Source organism: Zea mays, chromosome 3 (genome assembly GCF_902167145.1).
Source record: "Zea mays cultivar B73 chromosome 3, Zm-B73-REFERENCE-NAM-5.0, whole genome shotgun sequence".
NCBI classification, from domain to species: domain Eukaryota; kingdom Viridiplantae; phylum Streptophyta; class Magnoliopsida; order Poales; family Poaceae; genus Zea; species Zea mays.
The window spans coordinates 227,134,991-227,154,195 of record NC_050098.1 but is presented as its reverse complement, the minus strand read 5'-3'; the positions used below and the strand labels follow the sequence as shown (position 1 = coordinate 227,154,195).

Below are 19,205 nucleotides of genomic sequence, written 5' to 3'. Positions count from 1 at the left end.
TTCATATTTATGTAATAATCTAGATGCTATGTCTGAATGGAGACCTCTCCGGACATGAACCGTTGCATTGCCGCATCATCCAGGGCACAGGTCACAGGGGCTAGGAAGCACAAGCAATGGTAGAGGGAAGCTATTTAGAGAGCCTGAGCACACAATATATAGATAATAGGGTTTTATATGTCTGGAATATTCACATCAGCATGGAATGAAAAAGAGGGGTAAAGGAATGATACATCATACCTGTGGGCATCACTAAATGAAACAAATGTCTGAAAATGGAACTTCATTCTCCTTTGAGGATGCTTTACTTCAAGACCTCTGTCCCTGTGAAGGATGATCGTCAATGATGGACTGTCGACTGTTGCTAGCTTCGGTGGAACAACCTGGATGTGATCGATATCTTCCCAAAGAGAGAAAAACTTGGTTTTCCAGCAAATATATTGGATAAAATCCATTTATTCTTGGGGAAAGAAAGGGACATCCCTATAAAAAACGATATTGTCTCAGTTTTTTATCTGACCAAAACTGGATGCAAAAATTCAAAATAAGATAATAAATTGTGGCAAGTACCGGTGTGCAGCACATAATCAAAAGTGTATGTACATCATATCATCATATCATCAAAAGTGTATGTACATCATATCATAATCAAAAATGTTTAGAAATGGCACCTATGTACCATTAAACATGATAAAACATAGCACATTCGTTATGTTGTTCTTATCTTAATTTTTAATGAACTAACGTTCCAATGAGACAAAAAAGGAACTTCATATGCATAATGTACATGAGTACATTGGTTTATTTCACATGGAAGGTATCAAGTATGGCACTGTATATTGGACGATAAAAATAAAGGAACATATTTCAAAATACTATTAACTATTATGAGTAAATTTCAGTAGTACTATTAACTATTCAAGATATTGTAAAACTCTAAGTTAAATACCTAGTGAAGCCTGATTATCTGAAGTGGCTGTTTCTTTTTTAGGTGGCAGGTGAAATAGTACATGGGGAATTTTTTAGAGGAATCTTGAAGAGCATACAGAATGCACAATTTGTCAGATGAGCGCAAGTGCATCTGAACATTACAGTTCGCTAAACAAATGTACTATGCAACGCTTAGTCCGGTGAACGTCTGCCCAGACACCCGCGCAGAGAGCTTCAGTCTGCGGCTCGACGCCGACTCCACCGTGCCGGTGCGGATGCGGGCGCGGGCCATGCGGTGGTGCGAACTGCAGACGCGACGCGAACCAGTGGCGGCCAGGAGCGCCGGAGTCCGTGCGGTGGGGGGAGCTGGGAGCCAGATTCGAGTCCAGTAGTATGAGAGCAAGGAAAGACGTGGCGACGCAGCACCAGTCGGCGGTGCGCGGCGGCGTGGCTACTGGGGCAGTGGGAGGAGTGGACATGGAGCGCTGCCCATCCTCACTGGCGCGCACTGCTCTCTCTGTCTTCACTTTTACCCACCGCCTATCTGTTTGCTATCGCGAACCATCGCAGCTATTCGAGGAGTCATTCACTGAGACCTTTCACCTTTTCTGGACACCGCTCATCTGATACGTGGAGGGAGCACCGCTAAAATATAATCGAACGGCTAAAAATTTTAGAGTAGACGTGGAAGCATAGGAGAGCAGCAGTGCTCCCGGCTTTAATATATAGAAATATGGAGATTCTGGTCAAAAATAAAAGGGAAAATGATACTAATGGCCCTGTTATTGGAAAAGAGATTTGATTTGATTTGATTTGTGAGCACATTCCTACCACATGGAGCTTCAACTGTAAAACTCTGATTCTAGGTGCATGTTTTAGCAACCTCAAAATTCAGATAAACAACATACGAAAATGAAAGATGATGATTTTTTGTTAGCTCTGGTAGCAAAAAAAACTATCCATTCATACCATTATTTAATATGACTAAATCAAGGGGAGAAAGGAAATCATAGTGCAACAACATTGTGAGATTGCCCCTTTGGCTTCATCTTTATCTAGCAAAGTAATATCGTGATTGAAGCAAGTTTAACTAGAAGCCTCCCCAAAGAGAAGTGATGCCACCTCTAGAAAGCAGGGACAGAGATCAGCTAAGCAGTTTTCCAGGTCATGCTTAGAGGAATTAATGTTGGAGAATATACTTGATTAGTCATGGTCTAAAAATTACATGTTTCGAAACTGAAAGGGAATTAGGCTTACACCTAGTTCCTAAATAATTTTGGTGGTTGAATTGCCCAACACAAATATTGGACTGACTAGTTTGCTCTAGTGTATAAGTTATACAGGTGCAAAAGGTTCACATCTAGCCAATAAAAAGACCAAGTGTTGGATTCAACAAAGGAGCAATAAGGCAACCGAGGGCACCTCTGGCTGGAGGCACCGGACTGTCCGGTGTGCACCGGACAGTGTCCGGTGCGCCCGTAGACTTCGTTTTCTACCCTTCGCCAGAGGACTTCGACTTCAACCCTTCGCCCTCGGGAATTCGCGGAGGCCGGCGCGCTATAATTCACTGGACTGTCCGGTGTGCACCGGACATGTCCGGTGCGTCAACGAACCGCGGCCTCCGGAACTCGTCATCCTCGGGTTTTCACGTCAGCCGCTCCGCTATAATTCACCGGACTGTCCGGTGTGCACCGGACTGTCCGGTGTGCCAGCGGAGCAACGGCTCTCTGCGGCGCCAACGGCTCCCTGCGCAGCATTAAATGCGCGCGCAGCGCGCGCAGACGTCAGGGCTGCCCATACCGGTGCACCGGACATCAAACAGTGCATGTCCGGTGTGCACCGGACACCCAGGCGGGCCCACAAGTCAGAAGCTCCAACGGCTAGAATCCAACGGCAGTGATGACGTGGCAGGGGCACCGGACTGTCCGGTGTGCACCGGACTGTCCGGTGCGCCATCGAACAGAAGCTGCCAGCAACGGTCACTTTTGGTGGTTGGGGCTATAAATACCCCAACCACCCCACATTCATTGCCATCCAAGTTTTCCACTTCTCAACTACTACAAGAGCTCTAGGCATTCAATTCTAGACACATTCAAAGAGATCAAATCCTCTCCAATTCCACACAAAACCCTAGTGACTAGAGAGAGTGATTTGCCGTGTTCATTTGAGCTCTTGCGCTTGGATTGCTTCTTTTCTTTCTCACTTGCTCTTGAGATCACAACTTCATTGTAATCAAGGCAAGAGGCACCAATTGTGTGGTGGCCCTTGCGGGGAAGTTTTGTTCCCGGCTTTGATTAGAGAAGAGAAGCTCACTCGGTCCGTGGGACCGTTTGAGAGAGGGAAGGGTTGAAAGAGACCCGGCCTTTGTGGCCTCCTCAACGGGGAGTAGGTTTGCAAGAACCGAACCTCGGTAAAACAAATCTCCGTGTCTCATTTGCTTATTCGCTTGGGATTTGTTTTGCGCCCTCTCTTGCGGACTCATTTATTATTACTAACTCTAACCCCGGCTTGTAGTTGTGTTTATATTTGTAAATTTCAGTTTCGCCCTATTCACCCCCCCTCTAGGCGACTATCAATTGGTATCAGAGCCCGGTGCTTCATTAGAGCCTAACCGCTCGAAGTGATGTCGGGAGATCACGCCAAGAAGGAGATGGAGACCGGCGAAAAGCCCACTACAAGCTACGGGAGCACTTCATCGGAAGAGTCCCGCACCAAAAGGAGGGAGAAGAAGAAGAGCTCCTCCAACAAAGGGAAGGAGAAGAAATCTTCTTCTCACCATAAAGAGAAGAAGGAAAAATCTTCTTCCCACAAGCCACATCGGAAAGGCGACAAGCACAAGAGGATGAGGAAGGTGGTCTACTACGAGACCGACACTTCATCAACTTCTACCTCCGATTCCGATGCGCCCTCCGTCACTTCTAAGCGCCAAGAGCGCAAGAAGTATAGTAAGATCCCCCTACGCTACCCTCGCATTTCCAAACATACACCTTTACTTTCCGTCCCATTAGGCAAACCACCAACTTTTGATGGTGAAGATTACGCTAGGTGGAGCGATTTAATGCGATTTCATCTAATCTCGCTCCACAAAAGTATATGGGATGTTGTTGAGTTTGGTGCACAGGTACCGTCGGTAGGGGATGAGAACTATGATGAGGATGAGGTGGCCCAAATCGAGCACTTCAACTCACAAGCCACAACAATCCTCCTCGCCTCACTAAGTAAAGAAGAATATAACAAAGTGCAAGGGTTGAAGAACGCCAAGGAGGTTTGGGATGTGCTCAAAACCGCGCACGAGGGAGATGAGCTCACCAAGATCACCAAGCGGGAAACGATCGAGGGGGAGCTCGGTCGGTTCCGGCTTAACAAAGGGGAGGAGCCACAACACATGTACAACCGGCTCAAGACTTTGGTAAACCAAGTGCGCAACCTCGGGAGCAAGAAGTGGGATGACCACGAAGTGGTAAATGTTATTTTAAGATCTCTCATTTTTCTTAATCCCACTCAAGTTCAATTGATTCGTGGTAATCCTAGATATACTAAAATGACCCCCGAGGAAGTTATCGGGCATTTTGTAAGTTTTGAGTGCATGATAGAAGGCTCAAGGAAAATCAACGAGCTTGGCGAGCCATCCGAAGCTCAACCCGTTGCATTCAAGGCGACGGAGGAAAAGAAGGAGGAGTCTACACCAAGCCGACAACCAATAGACGCCTCCAAGCTTGACAATGAGGAGATGGCGCTCGTCATCAAGAGCTTCCGCCAAATCCTCAAACAAAGGAGGGGGAAAGACTACAAGTCCCACTCCAAGAAGGTTTGCTACAAATGTGGTAAGCCCGGTCATTTTATTGCTAAATGTCCTATGTCTAGTGACAGTGACCGAGGCGACGACAAGAAGGGGAGAAGAAAGGAGAAGAAAAGGTACTACAAGAAGAAGGGCGGCGATGCCCATGTTTGTCGGGAATGGGATTCCGACGAAAGCTCTAGCGACTCCTCCGACGACGAGGACGCCGCCAACATCGCCGTCACCAAGGGACTCCTCTTCCCCAACGTCGGCCACAAGTGCCTCATGGCAAAGGACGGCAAAAAGAAGAAGGTTAAATCCAACTCCTCCACTAAATATGAATCTTCTAGTGATGATAATGCTAGTGATGAGGAGGATAATTTACGTTCCCTTTTTGCCAACCTTAACATAGCTCAAAAAGAAAAATTGAATGAATTGGTTAGTGCTATTCATGAAAAAGATGACCTTTTGGATTCCCAAGAGGATTGTCTAATTAAAGAAAACAAAAAACATGTTAAGGTTAAAAAGGCTTATGCTCTTGAGATAGAGAAATGTGAAAAATTATCTAGTGAGCTAAGCACTTGCCGTGAGATGATTGACAACCTTAGACATGAAAATGCTAGTTTAAATGCTAAGGTTGATTCACATGTTTGTAATGTTTCAATTCACAATTCTAGAGATAATAATGATGATTTGCTTGCTAGGATTGAAGAATTAAACATTTCTCTTGCTAGCCTTAGATTAGAGAATGAAAATTTGATTGCTAAGGCTAAAGATTTTGATGTTTGCAATGCTACTATTTCCGACCTTAGAACTAAGAATGAAATATTGCATGCTAAGGTTGTAGAACTTAAATCTTGCAAACCCTCTACATCTAATATTGAGCATGTTTCTATTTGCACTAGATGTAGAGATATTGATGTTAATGCTATTCTTGATCATATGGCTTTAATTAAACAACAAAATGATCATATAGCAAAATTAGATGCTAAAATTGCCGAGCACAACCTAGAAAATGAGAAATTTAAATTTGCTCGGAGCATGCTTTATAATGGGAGACGCCCTGGCATTAAGGATGGCATTGGCTTCCAAAGGGGAGACAATGTCAAACTTAATGCCCCTCCTAAAAATTTGTCTAACTTTGTTAAGGGCAAGGCTCCCATGCCTCAGGATAACGAGGGTTACATTTTGTACCCTGCCGGTTATCCCGAGAGCAAAATTAGGAGAATTCACTCTAGGAAGTCTCACTCTGGCCCTAACCATGCTTTTATGTATAAGGGTGAGACATCTAGTTCTAGGCAACCAACCCATGCTAAGTTGCCTAAGAAGAAAATTCCTAATGCATCAAATGATCATGCCATTTCATTTAAAACTTTTGATGCATCTTATGTGCTTACTAGCAAATCCGGCAAGGTAGTTGCCAAATTTGTTGGGGGCAAACACAAGGGCTCCAAGACTTGTGTTTGGGTACCCAAAGTTCTTGTTTCTAATGCCAAAGGACCCAAAACCGTTTGGGTACCTAAAGTCAAGAACTAAAATTGTTTTGTAGGTTTATGCATCCGGGGGCTCAAGTTGGATACTCGATAGCGGGTGCACAAACCACATGACAGGGGAGAAAAGGATGTTCTCCTCATATGAGAAAAACCAAGATCCCCAACGAGCTATCACATTCGGGGATGGAAATCAAGGTTTGGTCAAAGGTCTTGGTAAAATTGCTATATCTCCTGACCATTCCATTTCCAATGTTTTTCTTGTTGATTCATTAGATTACAACTTGCTTTCTGTTTCCCAATTATGTCAAATGGGCTACAACTGTCTTTTTACTGATATAGGTGTCACTGTCTTTAGAAGAAGTGATGATTCAATAGCATTTAAGGGAGTGTTAGAGGGTCAGCTATACTTGGTAGATTTTGATAGAGCTGAACTCGACACTTGCTTAATTGCTAAGACTAACATAGGTTGGCTCTGGCATCGTCGACTAGCCCATGTTGGGATGAAGAATCTTCATAAGCTTCTAAAGGGAGAGCACATTTTAGGATTAACAAATGTTCATTTTGAGAAAGACAGGATTTGTAGCGCATGCCAGGCAGGGAAGCAAGTTGGAGTCCATCATCCACACAAGAACATCATGACGACCGACAGGCCGCTCGAGCTACTCCACATGGATCTATTCGGCCCGATTGCTTACATAAGCATCGGCGGGAGTAAGTATTGTCTTGTAATAGTGGATGATTATTCTCGCTTCACTTGGGTATTCTTTTTACAGGAAAAATCTCAAACCCAAGAGACCTTAAAGGGATTCTTGAGACGAGCTCAAAATGAGTTCGGCTTAAGGATCAAGAAAATAAGAAGCGACAACGGGACGGAGTTCAAGAACTCTCAAATTGAAGGCTTCCTTGAGGAGGAGGGCATCAAGCATGAGTTCTCCTCTCCCTACACGCCACAACAAAATGGTGTAGTGGAGAGGAAGAATCGAACTCTATTAGACATGGCAAGAACCATGCTTGATGAGTACAAGACACCGGACCGGTTTTGGGCCGAAGCGGTCAACACCGCCTGCTACGCCATCAACCGGTTATATCTTCACCGAATCCTCAAGAAGACATCATATGAACTCCTAACCGGTAAAAAGCCCAACATTTCATATTTTAGAGTTTTTGGTAGCAAATGCTTCATTCTTATTAAAAGAGGTAGAAAATCTAAATTTGCTCCTAAAACTGTAGAAGGCTTTTTACTTGGTTATGACTCAAACACAAGGGCATATAGGGTCTTTAACAAGTCCACTGGACTAGTTGAAGTCTCTTATGACGTTGTGTTTGATGAAACTAACGGCTCTCAAGTAGAGCAAGTTGATCTTGATGAGATAGGTGAAGAACAGGCTCCATGCATTGCGCTAAGGAACATGTCCATCGGGGATGTGTGTCCTAAGGAATCCGAAGAGCCACCACATGCACAAGATCAACCATCCTCCTCCATGCAAGCATCTCCACCAACTCAAAATGAGGATGAGGCTCAAGTTGATGAAGGGCAAAATCAAGAAGATGAGCCACCTCAAGATAATGGCAATGATCAAGGGGGGGATGCAAATGATCAAGAAAAGGAGGATGATGAAGAGCAAAGACCGCCACACCCAAGAGTCCACCAAGCAATCCAAAGAGATCACCCCGTCGACACCATCCTCGGCGACATTCATAAGGGGGTAACTACTCGATCTCGGGTTGCTCATTTTTGTGAACATTACTCTTTTGTTTCCTCTATTGAGCCACACAGGGTAGAGGAAGCTCTCCAAGATTCGGATTGGGTGGTGGCGATGCAAGAGGAGCTCAACAATTTCACGAGGAATGAGGTCTGGCATTTAGTTCCACGTCCTAACCAAAATGTTGTAGGAACCAAATGGGTCTTCCGCAACAAGCAAGATGAGCATGGTATGGTGACAAGGAACAAAGCTCGACTCGTAGCCAAAGGGTATTCACAAGTCGAAGGTTTGGATTTCGGTGAAACCTATGCACCCGTAGCTAGGCTTGAGTCAATTCGCATATTATTGGCCTATGCTACTTACCATGGCTTTAAGCTCTATCAAATGGACGTGAAAAGTGCCTTCCTCAATGGACCGATCAAGGAAGAGGTCTATGTTGAGCAACCTCCCGGCTTTGAAGACAGTGAATATCCAAATCATGTCTATAGGCTCTCTAAGGCGCTTTATGGGCTCAAGCAAGCCCCAAGAGCATGGTATGAATGCCTTAGAGATTTCCTTATTGCTAATGGCTTCAAAGTCGGCAAGGCCGATCCTACACTCTTTACTAAAACTCTTGAAAATGACTTGTTTGTATGCCAAATTTATGTTGATGATATTATATTTGGGTCTACTAACGAGTCTACATGTGAAGAGTTTAGTAGGATCATGACACAGAAATTCGAGATGTCGATGATGGGGGAGTTGAAGTATTTTCTAGGATTCCAAGTCAAGCAACTCCAAGAGGGCACCTTCATTTGCCAAACGAAGTACACTCAAGACATTCTAACCAAGTTTGGGATGAAGGATGCCAAACCCATCAAGACACCCATGGGAACTAATGGGCATCTCGACCTCGACACGGGAGGTAAGTCCGTGGATCAAAAGGTATACCGGTCGATGATTGGTTCATTGCTTTATTTGTGTGCATCTCGACCGGACATTATGCTTTCCGTTTGCATGTGTGCAAGATTCCAATCCGACCCTAAGGAATCCCACCTTACGGCCGTAAAACGAATCTTGAGATATTTGGCTTATACCCCTAAGTTTGGGCTTTGGTACCCTCGGGGATCCACATTTGATTTGATTGGTTATTCGGATGCCGATTGGGCGGGGTGCAAAATTAATAGGAAGAGCACATCAGGGACTTGCCAGTTCTTGGGAAGATCCTTGGTGTCTTGGGCTTCAAAGAAGCAAAATTCGGTCGCTCTTTCCACCGCCGAAGCCGAGTACATTGCCGCAGGACATTGTTGCGCGCAATTGCTTTGGATGAGGCAAACCCTGCGGGACTACGGTTACAAATTAACCAAAGTCCCTTTGCTATGTGATAATGAGAGTGCAATTAAAATGGCCGACAATCCCGTCGAGCATAGCCGCACTAAGCACATAGCCATTCGGTATCATTTTCTTAGGGATCACCAACAAAAGGGGGATATCGAGATTTCTTACATTAATACTAAAGATCAATTAGCCGATATCTTTACCAAGCCACTTGATGAACAATCTTTTACCAGACTTAGGCATGAGCTCAATATTCTTGATTCTAGAAATTTCTTTTGCTAGCTTGCACATATAGCTCATTTAAATACCTTTGATCATATCTCTTTTATATGCTATGACTAATGTGTTTTCAAGTCTATTTCAAACCAAGTCATAGGTATATTGAAAGGGAATTGGAGTCTTCGGCGAAGACAAAGGCTTCCACTCCGTAACTCATGCTTCGCCATCACTCCGAGCAACTCTCTATTCCTTGGGGAGAAATGAGCATCAAAGAAAAGGACTTCATCCTTGGGGGAGAGAGTAAAAGCTCAAAAGCAAAAGGACCGGACTTCATCTTTGGTATAATCTTAACTCGTTACTTATGACCAAAGGGGAAGAAATTACTAGAAGGGCTCTAATGATTCCGTTTTTGGCGATTCATGCCAAAAAGGGGGAGAAATGAGCCCAAAGCAAAAGGACCGCACCACCACCACCAAATTCAAAGAGATCACCCCGTCGACACCATCCTCGGCGACATTCATAAGGGGGTAACTACTCGATCTCGGGTTGCTCATTTTTGTTCAAAAACTTAGTGCTTTCCAAAAGTCTTTATCATTTGGTATCCTATTGTGTTCAAAAGGGGGAGAAAGTAGTATTTCAAAAATGGTATATCAAAACCCTCTTGAACACTAAGAGGTGGATCTCTTTTAGGGGGAGTTTTGTTTAGTCAAAGGAAAAGCATTTGAAATAGGGGGAGACAATTTCAAATCTTGAAAATGCTTTGCAAACTCTTATTCATGTACCTTTGACTATTTGCAAAAGATCTTTGAAATGAATTTACAAAAAGAATTTGCAAAAACAAAACATGTGGTGCAAACGTGGTCCAAAATGTTATATAAGAAAGAAACATTCCTTGCATATCTTGTAAGTAGTTATATTGGCTCAATTCCAAGTAACCTTTGCACTTACATTATGTAAACTAGTTCAATTATGCACTTCTATATTTGCTTTGGTTTGTGTTGGCATCAATCACCAAAAAGGGGGAGATTGAAAGGGAATTAGGCTTACACCTAGTTCCTAAATAATTTTGGTGGTTGAATTGCCCAACACAAATATTGGACTGACTAGTTTGCTCTAGTGTATAAGTTATACAGGTGCAAAAGGTTCACATCTAGCCAATAAAAAGACCAAGTGTTGGATTCAACAAAGGAGCAATAAGGCAACCGAGGGCACCTCTGGCTGGAGGCACCGGACTGTCCGGTGTGCACCGGACAGTGTCCGGTGCGCCCGTAGACTTCGTTTTCTACCCTTCGCCAGAGGACTTCGACTTCAACCCTTCGCCCTCGGGAATTCGCGGAGGCCGGCGCGCTATAATTCACCGGACTGTCCGGTGTGCACCGGACATGTCCGGTGCGTCAACGAACCGCGGCCTCCGGAACTCGTCATCCTCGGGTTTTCACGTCAGCCGCTCCGCTATAATTCACCGGACTGTCCGGTGTGCACCGGACTGTCCGGTGTGCCAGCGGAGCAACGGCTCTCTGCGGCGCCAACGGCTCCCTGCGCAGCATTAAATGCGCGCGCAGCGCGCGCAGACGTCAGGGCTGCCCATACCGGTGCACCGGACATCAAACAGTGCATGTCCGGTGTGCACCGGACACCCAGGCGGGCCCACAAGTCAGAAGCTCCAACGGCTAGAATCCAACGGCAGTGATGACGTGGCAGGGGCACCGGACTGTCCGGTGTGCACCGGACTGTCCGTTGCGCCATCGAACAGAAGCTGCCAGCAACGGTCACTTTTGGTGGTTGGGGCTATAAATACCCCAACCACCCCACATTCATTGCCATCCAAGTTTTCCACTTCTCAACTACTACAAGAGCTCTAGGCATTCAATTCTAGACACATTCAAAGAGATCAAATCCTCTCCAATTCCACACAAAACCCTAGTGACTAGAGAGAGTGATTTGCCGTGTTCATTTGAGCTCTTGCGCTTGGATTGCTTCTTTTCTTTCTCACTTGCTCTTGAGATCACAACTTCATTGTAATCAAGGCAAGAGGCACCAATTGTGTGGTGGCCCTTGCGGGGAAGTTTTGTTCCCGGCTTTGATTAGAGAAGAGAAGCTCACTCGGTCCGTGGGACCGTTTGAGAGAGGGAAGGGTTGAAAGAGACCCGGCCTTTGTGGCCTCCTCAACGGGGAGTAGGTTTGCAAGAACCGAACCTCGGTAAAACAAATCTCCGTGTCTCATTTGCTTATTCGCTTGGGATTTGTTTTGCGCCCTCTCTTGCGGACTCATTTATTATTACTAACTCTAACCCCGGCTTGTAGTTGTGTTTATATTTGTAAATTTCAGTTTCGCCCTATTCACCCCCCCTCTAGGCGACTATCAGAAACCATAACTAAAAATGCAGAGTTAGTAGTACCTTACATAACTCTCAAACAGAAATAATCTGAGGCTAGCACCAAAAATTGTTATAGAGCCAAATCATCGAACACGTGGTGTGCTTCACTCATGAGTGAGGCATTCGTGAGTAGATGGAATTGGAGAGAGATAACCACCATGGTGTACAATGTTGGACCTTAGCAGTGACTTTGCTAGGGCGTAGCCTATGAAGTTAGACTCACTCATGATAAGACTTTCTGTCTTCGTTGCCATTGGAGGTGCTGCACGGGTGCGGCCACACCGAGAGAAGAGAGGAGAGCAAAGCGAGCCGCAAGCAACATACCTGATCGTGCGAGCAGCAACGAGGACAATGCCGGTGTTGTCTCCGACGAGGCACTCGACGACTCGAGCTTGTAGAGGACAGAGCGGTACAGGGTCTTGGTGCCCGCGGTTCTAGCTTAGCCCTGCAGCACGAGCACCTCACCGTCATCCGACACGCCGCCTAGCTCGGCCCAGGGTGAAGATGAGGAGAAAGGAAGCCGAAGGCTCCCGTCTTGCAGATGAAGCTCCAACTAATGCAAGTTGCTTGGAGCTCGTCGTGCGCGTGCTAGCCTATGTGGTGCATCGCTGGAGAGGCTGGAAAGTAGAAGAAGAGAGAAAGAAATCACAGGCGACGCGAAGTGAATTAGCAAGAACCTTACGCGGTTACAGATGTTGCCGGCGGCGGAGAAAGATGGCATCGTTGGTGGAAAGAAAAGCGACGAAGCCGCTTCCAGAAGGAGCGAGGGCAGCCTAGCAGAAGTAAGCGGAAGAGTAGGAACAACCATCAGATGTAAATCAGATGGCTGGTATAAAAAAGGCCTGATCGTACGACTGATTGTCTACATCGTTCAAATTGAATCTGACGGTTTGTGTTTTCTTGCCGACGTGGATAGGCTAAATGGCCACGTTTTGGATCCGCTTTCATATATATAGGAAATTCATTACTGGGTGCTCGGTGGGGTTTGCGGTTCCGTCGTCGCTGTCGGGGGGCGCGCGGACGGGAAGGGATTGGAATCCGCCCGTGCGTCCGGCGAGCGCGGGGTGTCGGCAGCGGGGCGGGGGGGGGGGGGGGGGGGGGGGGGGGGGGGGCAGGAAGACAGCCGGTGGGTCTGCCGGCGGCGACAGGAGTGGCGCCTGTCGCGTGCTTTAGGTTGGGTGCTCTCTCTTTCTCTCTCTCTCGCCCCGTAGGGAAAAAGCGAGCGAGCTTTGACATTGGCGGCCAGGTGTTCCCCGACACTAGGTAGCCATCGATCGAAAAACAGAGCAACGCCATCCCGTCGCCGACGCAGCGTCCGTGGGGTGGAACGGGGCAAAATCATGACCGCTTTGGATGTCGTCAAGTGGGCCCGGACATTTCCGTGACAATCAGCAGAGTTAGTTATAGAGCGGGTAAACGTACGGGTGAGGGAGTGGGATCAAATCCCATCACGAACGAACAGGTAACGTACGGGCCCGATTTCATTTTCCTTTTCCGATCCGAATTTGCGAGTGTGTGACGCACACACGCAGTGCTGCAGTTGCATCACTGTACACCCCCACGCTAAACCTACCAACTAGCTAGTGTATTGTTACATAAACACGTTGCAAATTTATCAAGTAGCTTTTACTGATGGATATAATGATAATTTATAGTTTAAATGGCTCGTAATATTGAGTGACGATTCTATATTTTATATTTATAGACTATTAGTTCAATATATAATGCAATATTAATTATAAAGGTGTAGCTCGTGAGCCAAGTCAAGCCTCCATCTGTATCTCGTTAAGTGGGCAAGTAGAGCTGAGCTCTAGCGAGCGAGCTGCACCTGGTCGAGCTTGGCTCGTTTCCTGCCCTACTTCAAAGCATCCAAAATAGGTGTGTGCGCTAGCCACACCGAGCTAAGCTCGGCTGGTTTACAGCCCTTATCTAGCACATCCAAATATGTGTGTGCGTCGAAGGAGGGCCATTTTTAGATCAATCATCAACTAGTTGTTAGCCAACTGGCTAGCTAATCTTGGCTAATTTGAGCTGATTTTTTTTTTAGCTTAGCTAGTAAGTAACTCTAGCTTATTCCCTTACGTACGTAGTCGTCTAGGTGTGTGAAAAAAAAGAGAAAAGAAAAGAAGGAACGCACGCAGCAGTTTCATTGTGGGGCCGCCGGCCGCAGCATGTCACAGGCGACGCAGACGCTGTTTAGGTTTAGGCGAACAAAGAACAATGCTTCACCGAGTCAAGACGTTCAGCATAGAATAATAATAACGTTCCAACAGGCCGTTTTCTGGGCCCCTTTTGTCCGTTTTCATCTCCATTTCGTCAAACTATTGCTGCGTACGTCTTACCGACGACAGGCCTCCAAATGCTCCATGCAGTGGTAGATGGATTCGTCGGCCGATAGACCACGCAGCTACACTTTCCAATCCAAGTCCACGATAAGAGTATTTTTTTTCTTTTCTTTTCTTTTCTTGTTTTGTTTTACGGTGGCTTTGGTGCCACGATGTCAAAGAGTACGCGTAGTCGGTAACCGGATATATACTTAACTGACCGGGAACTGCCATACTTTGAAGTTTGAAGTAGTAATTCGCGTGCGCACATACATATTTTTTTTTTTGACCGTATGACTTGAACCACCGGCCGCGTACTCGCCTGATATATCTGCATTGACGCATGCCGAATAATGCTCTGCTCAAATGAAACGATTAGTGCGCGGGTAAAAAGGGAGGTGGGTCAATGCTAATCTATTGTCCCCCCTCGGCGACCAGCCGGGGAAAAAGGGGGCAAGCAGCAAAGCTTCCGAAACACAGGCCATCATCATGTTGTAGTGTAGCGTAGCGTAGCATCTGAACAGGCAGGCTGACTCTGCACTGCACGCCACCAACGGATGCGCGACACGACACGCTTCTCTCTCAAGGCTGCACTGCACGTCTTCTTGAATAATAGCAGGCGCGCCGGACAAGGGAGGAACATTGTGATGGTCAACACAATTATGAAAAATGTTTCATCCCGAGTAGGCACGTACAACACGTCTTTGTTTTACTTACTTACTATCTCACAAAAGGAAGTAGCGTACCTTTTTTTTTTCCAGGCATAGGAGCCGTCTTCCTTCTCTCTCTCTTTTTTCTTCTTCAAGTTGATCACCAAAATCCCTCGACAAGTCAACATTGATGTGATCATATTTGTTGTCACTTGGTGGATGCCAGAGAGAGGAAAGACAAGCCTGCCCGGGTTCTCACTGCAACGGAACGGGCGTGCCCTGCTTGCTTTCTGTTGACAATGGCCATGGGCCATGGGCCATGTACCGGCTGCCCATGGCCATTCCAACAGGTGTCTGGTCCTCAGGGTCGGGTCGGGGCCTTCCCAGAACGGGGCCGCCCCGTCCCCAGTTGTCTCGGCCTGCTCCTCGGCGCACTTCTGCAGGAGAGCCTCTACCCTGAAGCTGATGCCGAGAGAACCCAGGAAATCATGAGAGAAGATCTCGTGTGAGTGCTGTTTAATGTTACCAACAGAGAGTACAGGAGTTGGTGATAACACCAGTGTGCAGACCGCAAGCTTCCTCAGCGGATCTCGCTTGATCGAAGCGAAGTCAACGCAGGCGGTCAGATCAGCAGAGCCAGGGTCGTCTAGTATGTCGCACAAACTTGTGCTTGCGGATGGCCTCCATTTGTTACAGTTTACTTAGTGCCCAGAGCCCCAGACCATTCATCCAGGACAAATAGCTATTTCCTATGATACGAGATATGTCGATCGAACAACCCCATAAGGCTAGCTCTCTGTGCCAAATAATGCATAAGTTCAGGGCCTTGAGTTAAGCTACTACTCTTTCCAGTCTCAAAATAGTAGCGCTTTACGAATCAGCGGTGCCCAAAGCGCAGCTTTCATCGTTTACTAATGCACTATATTTTACACAATTTAGTAAAAATCACAATATTGTCTTCGAATACCATTTTCCATGCAACCACAGTAAGTGTTGTAAAATATTCAGAACATCAGCAAAACATCATCCTTTTTTGGGTGATCGTAGAGAGCATGTGTCTACGAAATCAACATAGACTACCTACTAGGCTTCAAGAATTCATGTTACAGTAAGTATTGTAAAATATTCAGAACATCAGCAAAATACCATTCTTTTTTGGGTGATCGTAGAGAGCATGTGTCTACGAAATCAACAAAGACTACCTACTAGGCTTCTGGCTTCAAGAATTCATGTTACAGTAAGTACTAAACAGGTGATGTTTTTTAGTTTACTTTAGGTGCAGTGAAGTGATTTAAAATCCAAACCTGGAGACTGTCAGATACTATTCCGTTTTTTTCCCCCATAGTCATTAATAAGAGCGCCTCCGCCATCTGAACTAATTCTATCTGCAATTTGTTCAGTAAGCTCCATTGCTTTGGGGCAGACTTCAATATGATCAATCTTCTCAAGCTCCTCGGAGCTTGCCCAACCACAACACTTGGCGAGGTAAATTAAAGAGGCTGTGGGATGGGGAGATAGAACAAACCGAAACCTGCTGCAAAGTAAGCATTACACATTTCCTTACGGTTAAAAGTACATAAACGTGACTTTTGTAAAGCTTACGAGGAATCTTCTGCAAGATCCACCATCTTTTCACACCAGCCACGTGATGCTTTCTGCAGAGGGGGGGGGGGGGGGGGGGGGGGGGGGGGGGGGGAGAGAGAGAGAGAGAGAGAAGGATTGTTCAGTGCAATGACTATAAACTCAGTTGGTGAATGGGTAAGCACAATAAGAATTTGTGGCAATTAATCATGGGGACAAACCTGAAACTGATGGATTGGTAAGGCATCATAGAATTCATGCGCTATGATTATGGTTGGCGCTGCACATAAGATAGTTACAAATATGAGAAACATAAAAGCCCCCCCCCCCCCCTCCCCCCCCATCAAGAAGATTGAAAAGAAACAAAGTTGACAAAAGGCAAATACATGAATTTAAACAGTTTCAAAATGGAAAGCTGTCCAATACTTTATTCAAAAGGCTTCAACCATCAGCAGGTTGAACAATTATTCATATCCCATGCATGAAGTAACTAAACGAGCCGATCAGCAACTGCTAAGGTAGATGTGTTTCACAATACTTGTGTCTGAGGTCTCAATTTTACCTTTACCTACAACTTCAAGAGCGGGTTAAGTTTATCTACAACTTCAAGAACAGTAAGTTGAGGCAAATATCTGTTATTGTTGGTACTCCTTAGCAAAGTAAACCACAGTTTCACAAACCTATACTGCTGCTCCTTGTCATATATGACTGCAGATTTTATACCCCGATAAAATAGGTGTGAGTGTCCAGGCGTGTTTGAATTACCTACCTGGGATTTTTCATATTAACTGTAACTAAGGAACTGACTGACTGATTAAATAAGAAGACCCTAAAATTGTCACTAATCTCATTTGGTAAATGGCCTCAAAATTTTCACGCAATATACCTTAAGATGAATGTTGGTGTAGAAGTCAATTATCTGAGTGTTTATGACAAAATCAACTTCTATAGAGATCATTAATTCAAAACCAAAATGTTGAAGGTGAAAGAACCAGTTCGAAATGAAAAGAGCCTCATACATCTTGAGGGAACCTGTTCGAGAGAGGCATGCCAACAAACGGGGGCTGCACAAAGCTTGCTAACTGTTCTCTTGCCATCATCAACATGTTCATCTTCACATTTCAGAGTATTATACTGGATTTTTCGCAATGTAGGGCTGCACTCGACTAAGTTAATGCTGCGTGCCTTGGTGAAGTTAACAAACTTTGTTTAGCCCTGGTGAAATAAGGCATCCACTAAGAAGAACAACACAATGGAACTTCAATACATGATAGATGCTAGCAATAAAACATACCCTAAGTAAATCAGCCAAGGGTGTTCCTCGTCCTAGGCCAAGCTCGATCAAATTCACCTTCGCTGGCTTTCCCATTTGCTCCCAGAGGCACATTGCCCATACACCAATCATATGTGCCGAAGAAATGCAATAGTGGCACAATCAGTTCATGAATCTCATTGATGCCTTGTTGATTTGAAAAAAAAGAACACAACTTATGGTTGCAATGTTATACTTGAACCACACACTTCATTACTAGATCATGATTCTTCCTTAATGAAATGACACGCAGTTCTCCTGCGTAGTTCAAAAAAAATTACTAGATCATGATTAAGTATCTAAGTAACTAAATACAGAACAGTGCAACGTTTTTCACAATAGTGTTGACCAAGCATTTGATTAGTGAGCATCAGTTTTACCTCTCCAAACATCTGGCCGACCTCCGGCGAGGTGATGTAATCCCCTGATTCCCCAAACATGTCACGTTGATGTAGAATCCTGACTGTGGGTTTGTCAGCACCTCCTCCATGTATTCGGCTATGGGCTGATTGGCCCACTCCGAAACCATGGGCGGACCCACAGGTGGGTCCAGGTGAGCCATGGCACACCCTAAGCCAGGCCCACCAAGACCCCACTCAATCGAGTTAGTCCGTTCACATGACGTTCAGACAATGAGGCTTTCAGTATTTGTTTGTGTTTGCTTCGTCTTCCTATACGTCAAAGAACGAACGAGAGAGACAAAGAGAGAGGATTGCGCAGCATCGTCCTGTCGTGACGCCTCACCCTCGCGCCCAGCCTGCTACACTACAACCAACTTTGTGCCTATGTGCGTGCGGATGCACTGCACGCTGGAGCTCCCGCTCCCGCCTCTCGGCTTTCGATTCCGGTCCAACACAGCCGAACAGAGACTGAGTTCTTCCCTCCAGCACAGGACACAACCATACATGTAGATATATATTTTACTGTTGATTTTTATTTTGTTGATTGTTGATTCACTATAAATTTTTGTGCGGAACATTTGATATAAATTTACATTAAAATTTACAGCTGTCGGGGCTGTCAGATCCTTGCTGACGTCTCCTTACTTCCGTAAGGGGCTGAGAGCCGCCGTCGTCATGGAGCACGCGGGATGCCATCATTACTTGTTTACCGGGGCGAGCCAGATGGGACGCCGGTCTTGTTCCCCGTAGCCTGAGCTAGCTAGGGGTAGGGTAATGATGGCCCCCCTGTGACGTGGCAGGTCCGAGCCCGAGGTCGGGCGAGGCGGAGGCTCCTCTGAGGTCGAGGTTGAGTCCGAGCCCTGGGTCGGGCGAGGCAGAGACCGTCTTCCGAGGTCGAGGCTGAGTCCGAGCCCTGGGGTCGGGCGAGGCGGAGTCCGTCGTCCGAGGTCGAGGTTGAGTCCGAGCCCTGGGTCGGGCGAGGCGGAGACCGTCTTCCGAGGTCGAGGCTGAGTCTGAGCCCTAGGGTCGGGCGAGGCGGAGTCCGTCGTCCGAGGTCGAGGTTGAGTCCGAGCCCTGGGTCGGGCGAGGCGGAGACCGTCTTTCGAGGTCGAGGCTGAG

The 19,205-nt window shown here is 46.1% G+C and overlaps 1 pseudogene; it reads right to left on the bottom strand.

Annotated features, from left to right (window-relative positions):
• Positions 1–14,898: 14,898 nt before the first annotated feature.
• On the bottom strand, positions 14,899–18,247 carry LOC103652602 (protein arginine methyltransferase NDUFAF7, mitochondrial-like; annotated as a pseudogene).
• Positions 18,248–19,205: the final 958 nt, after the last annotated feature.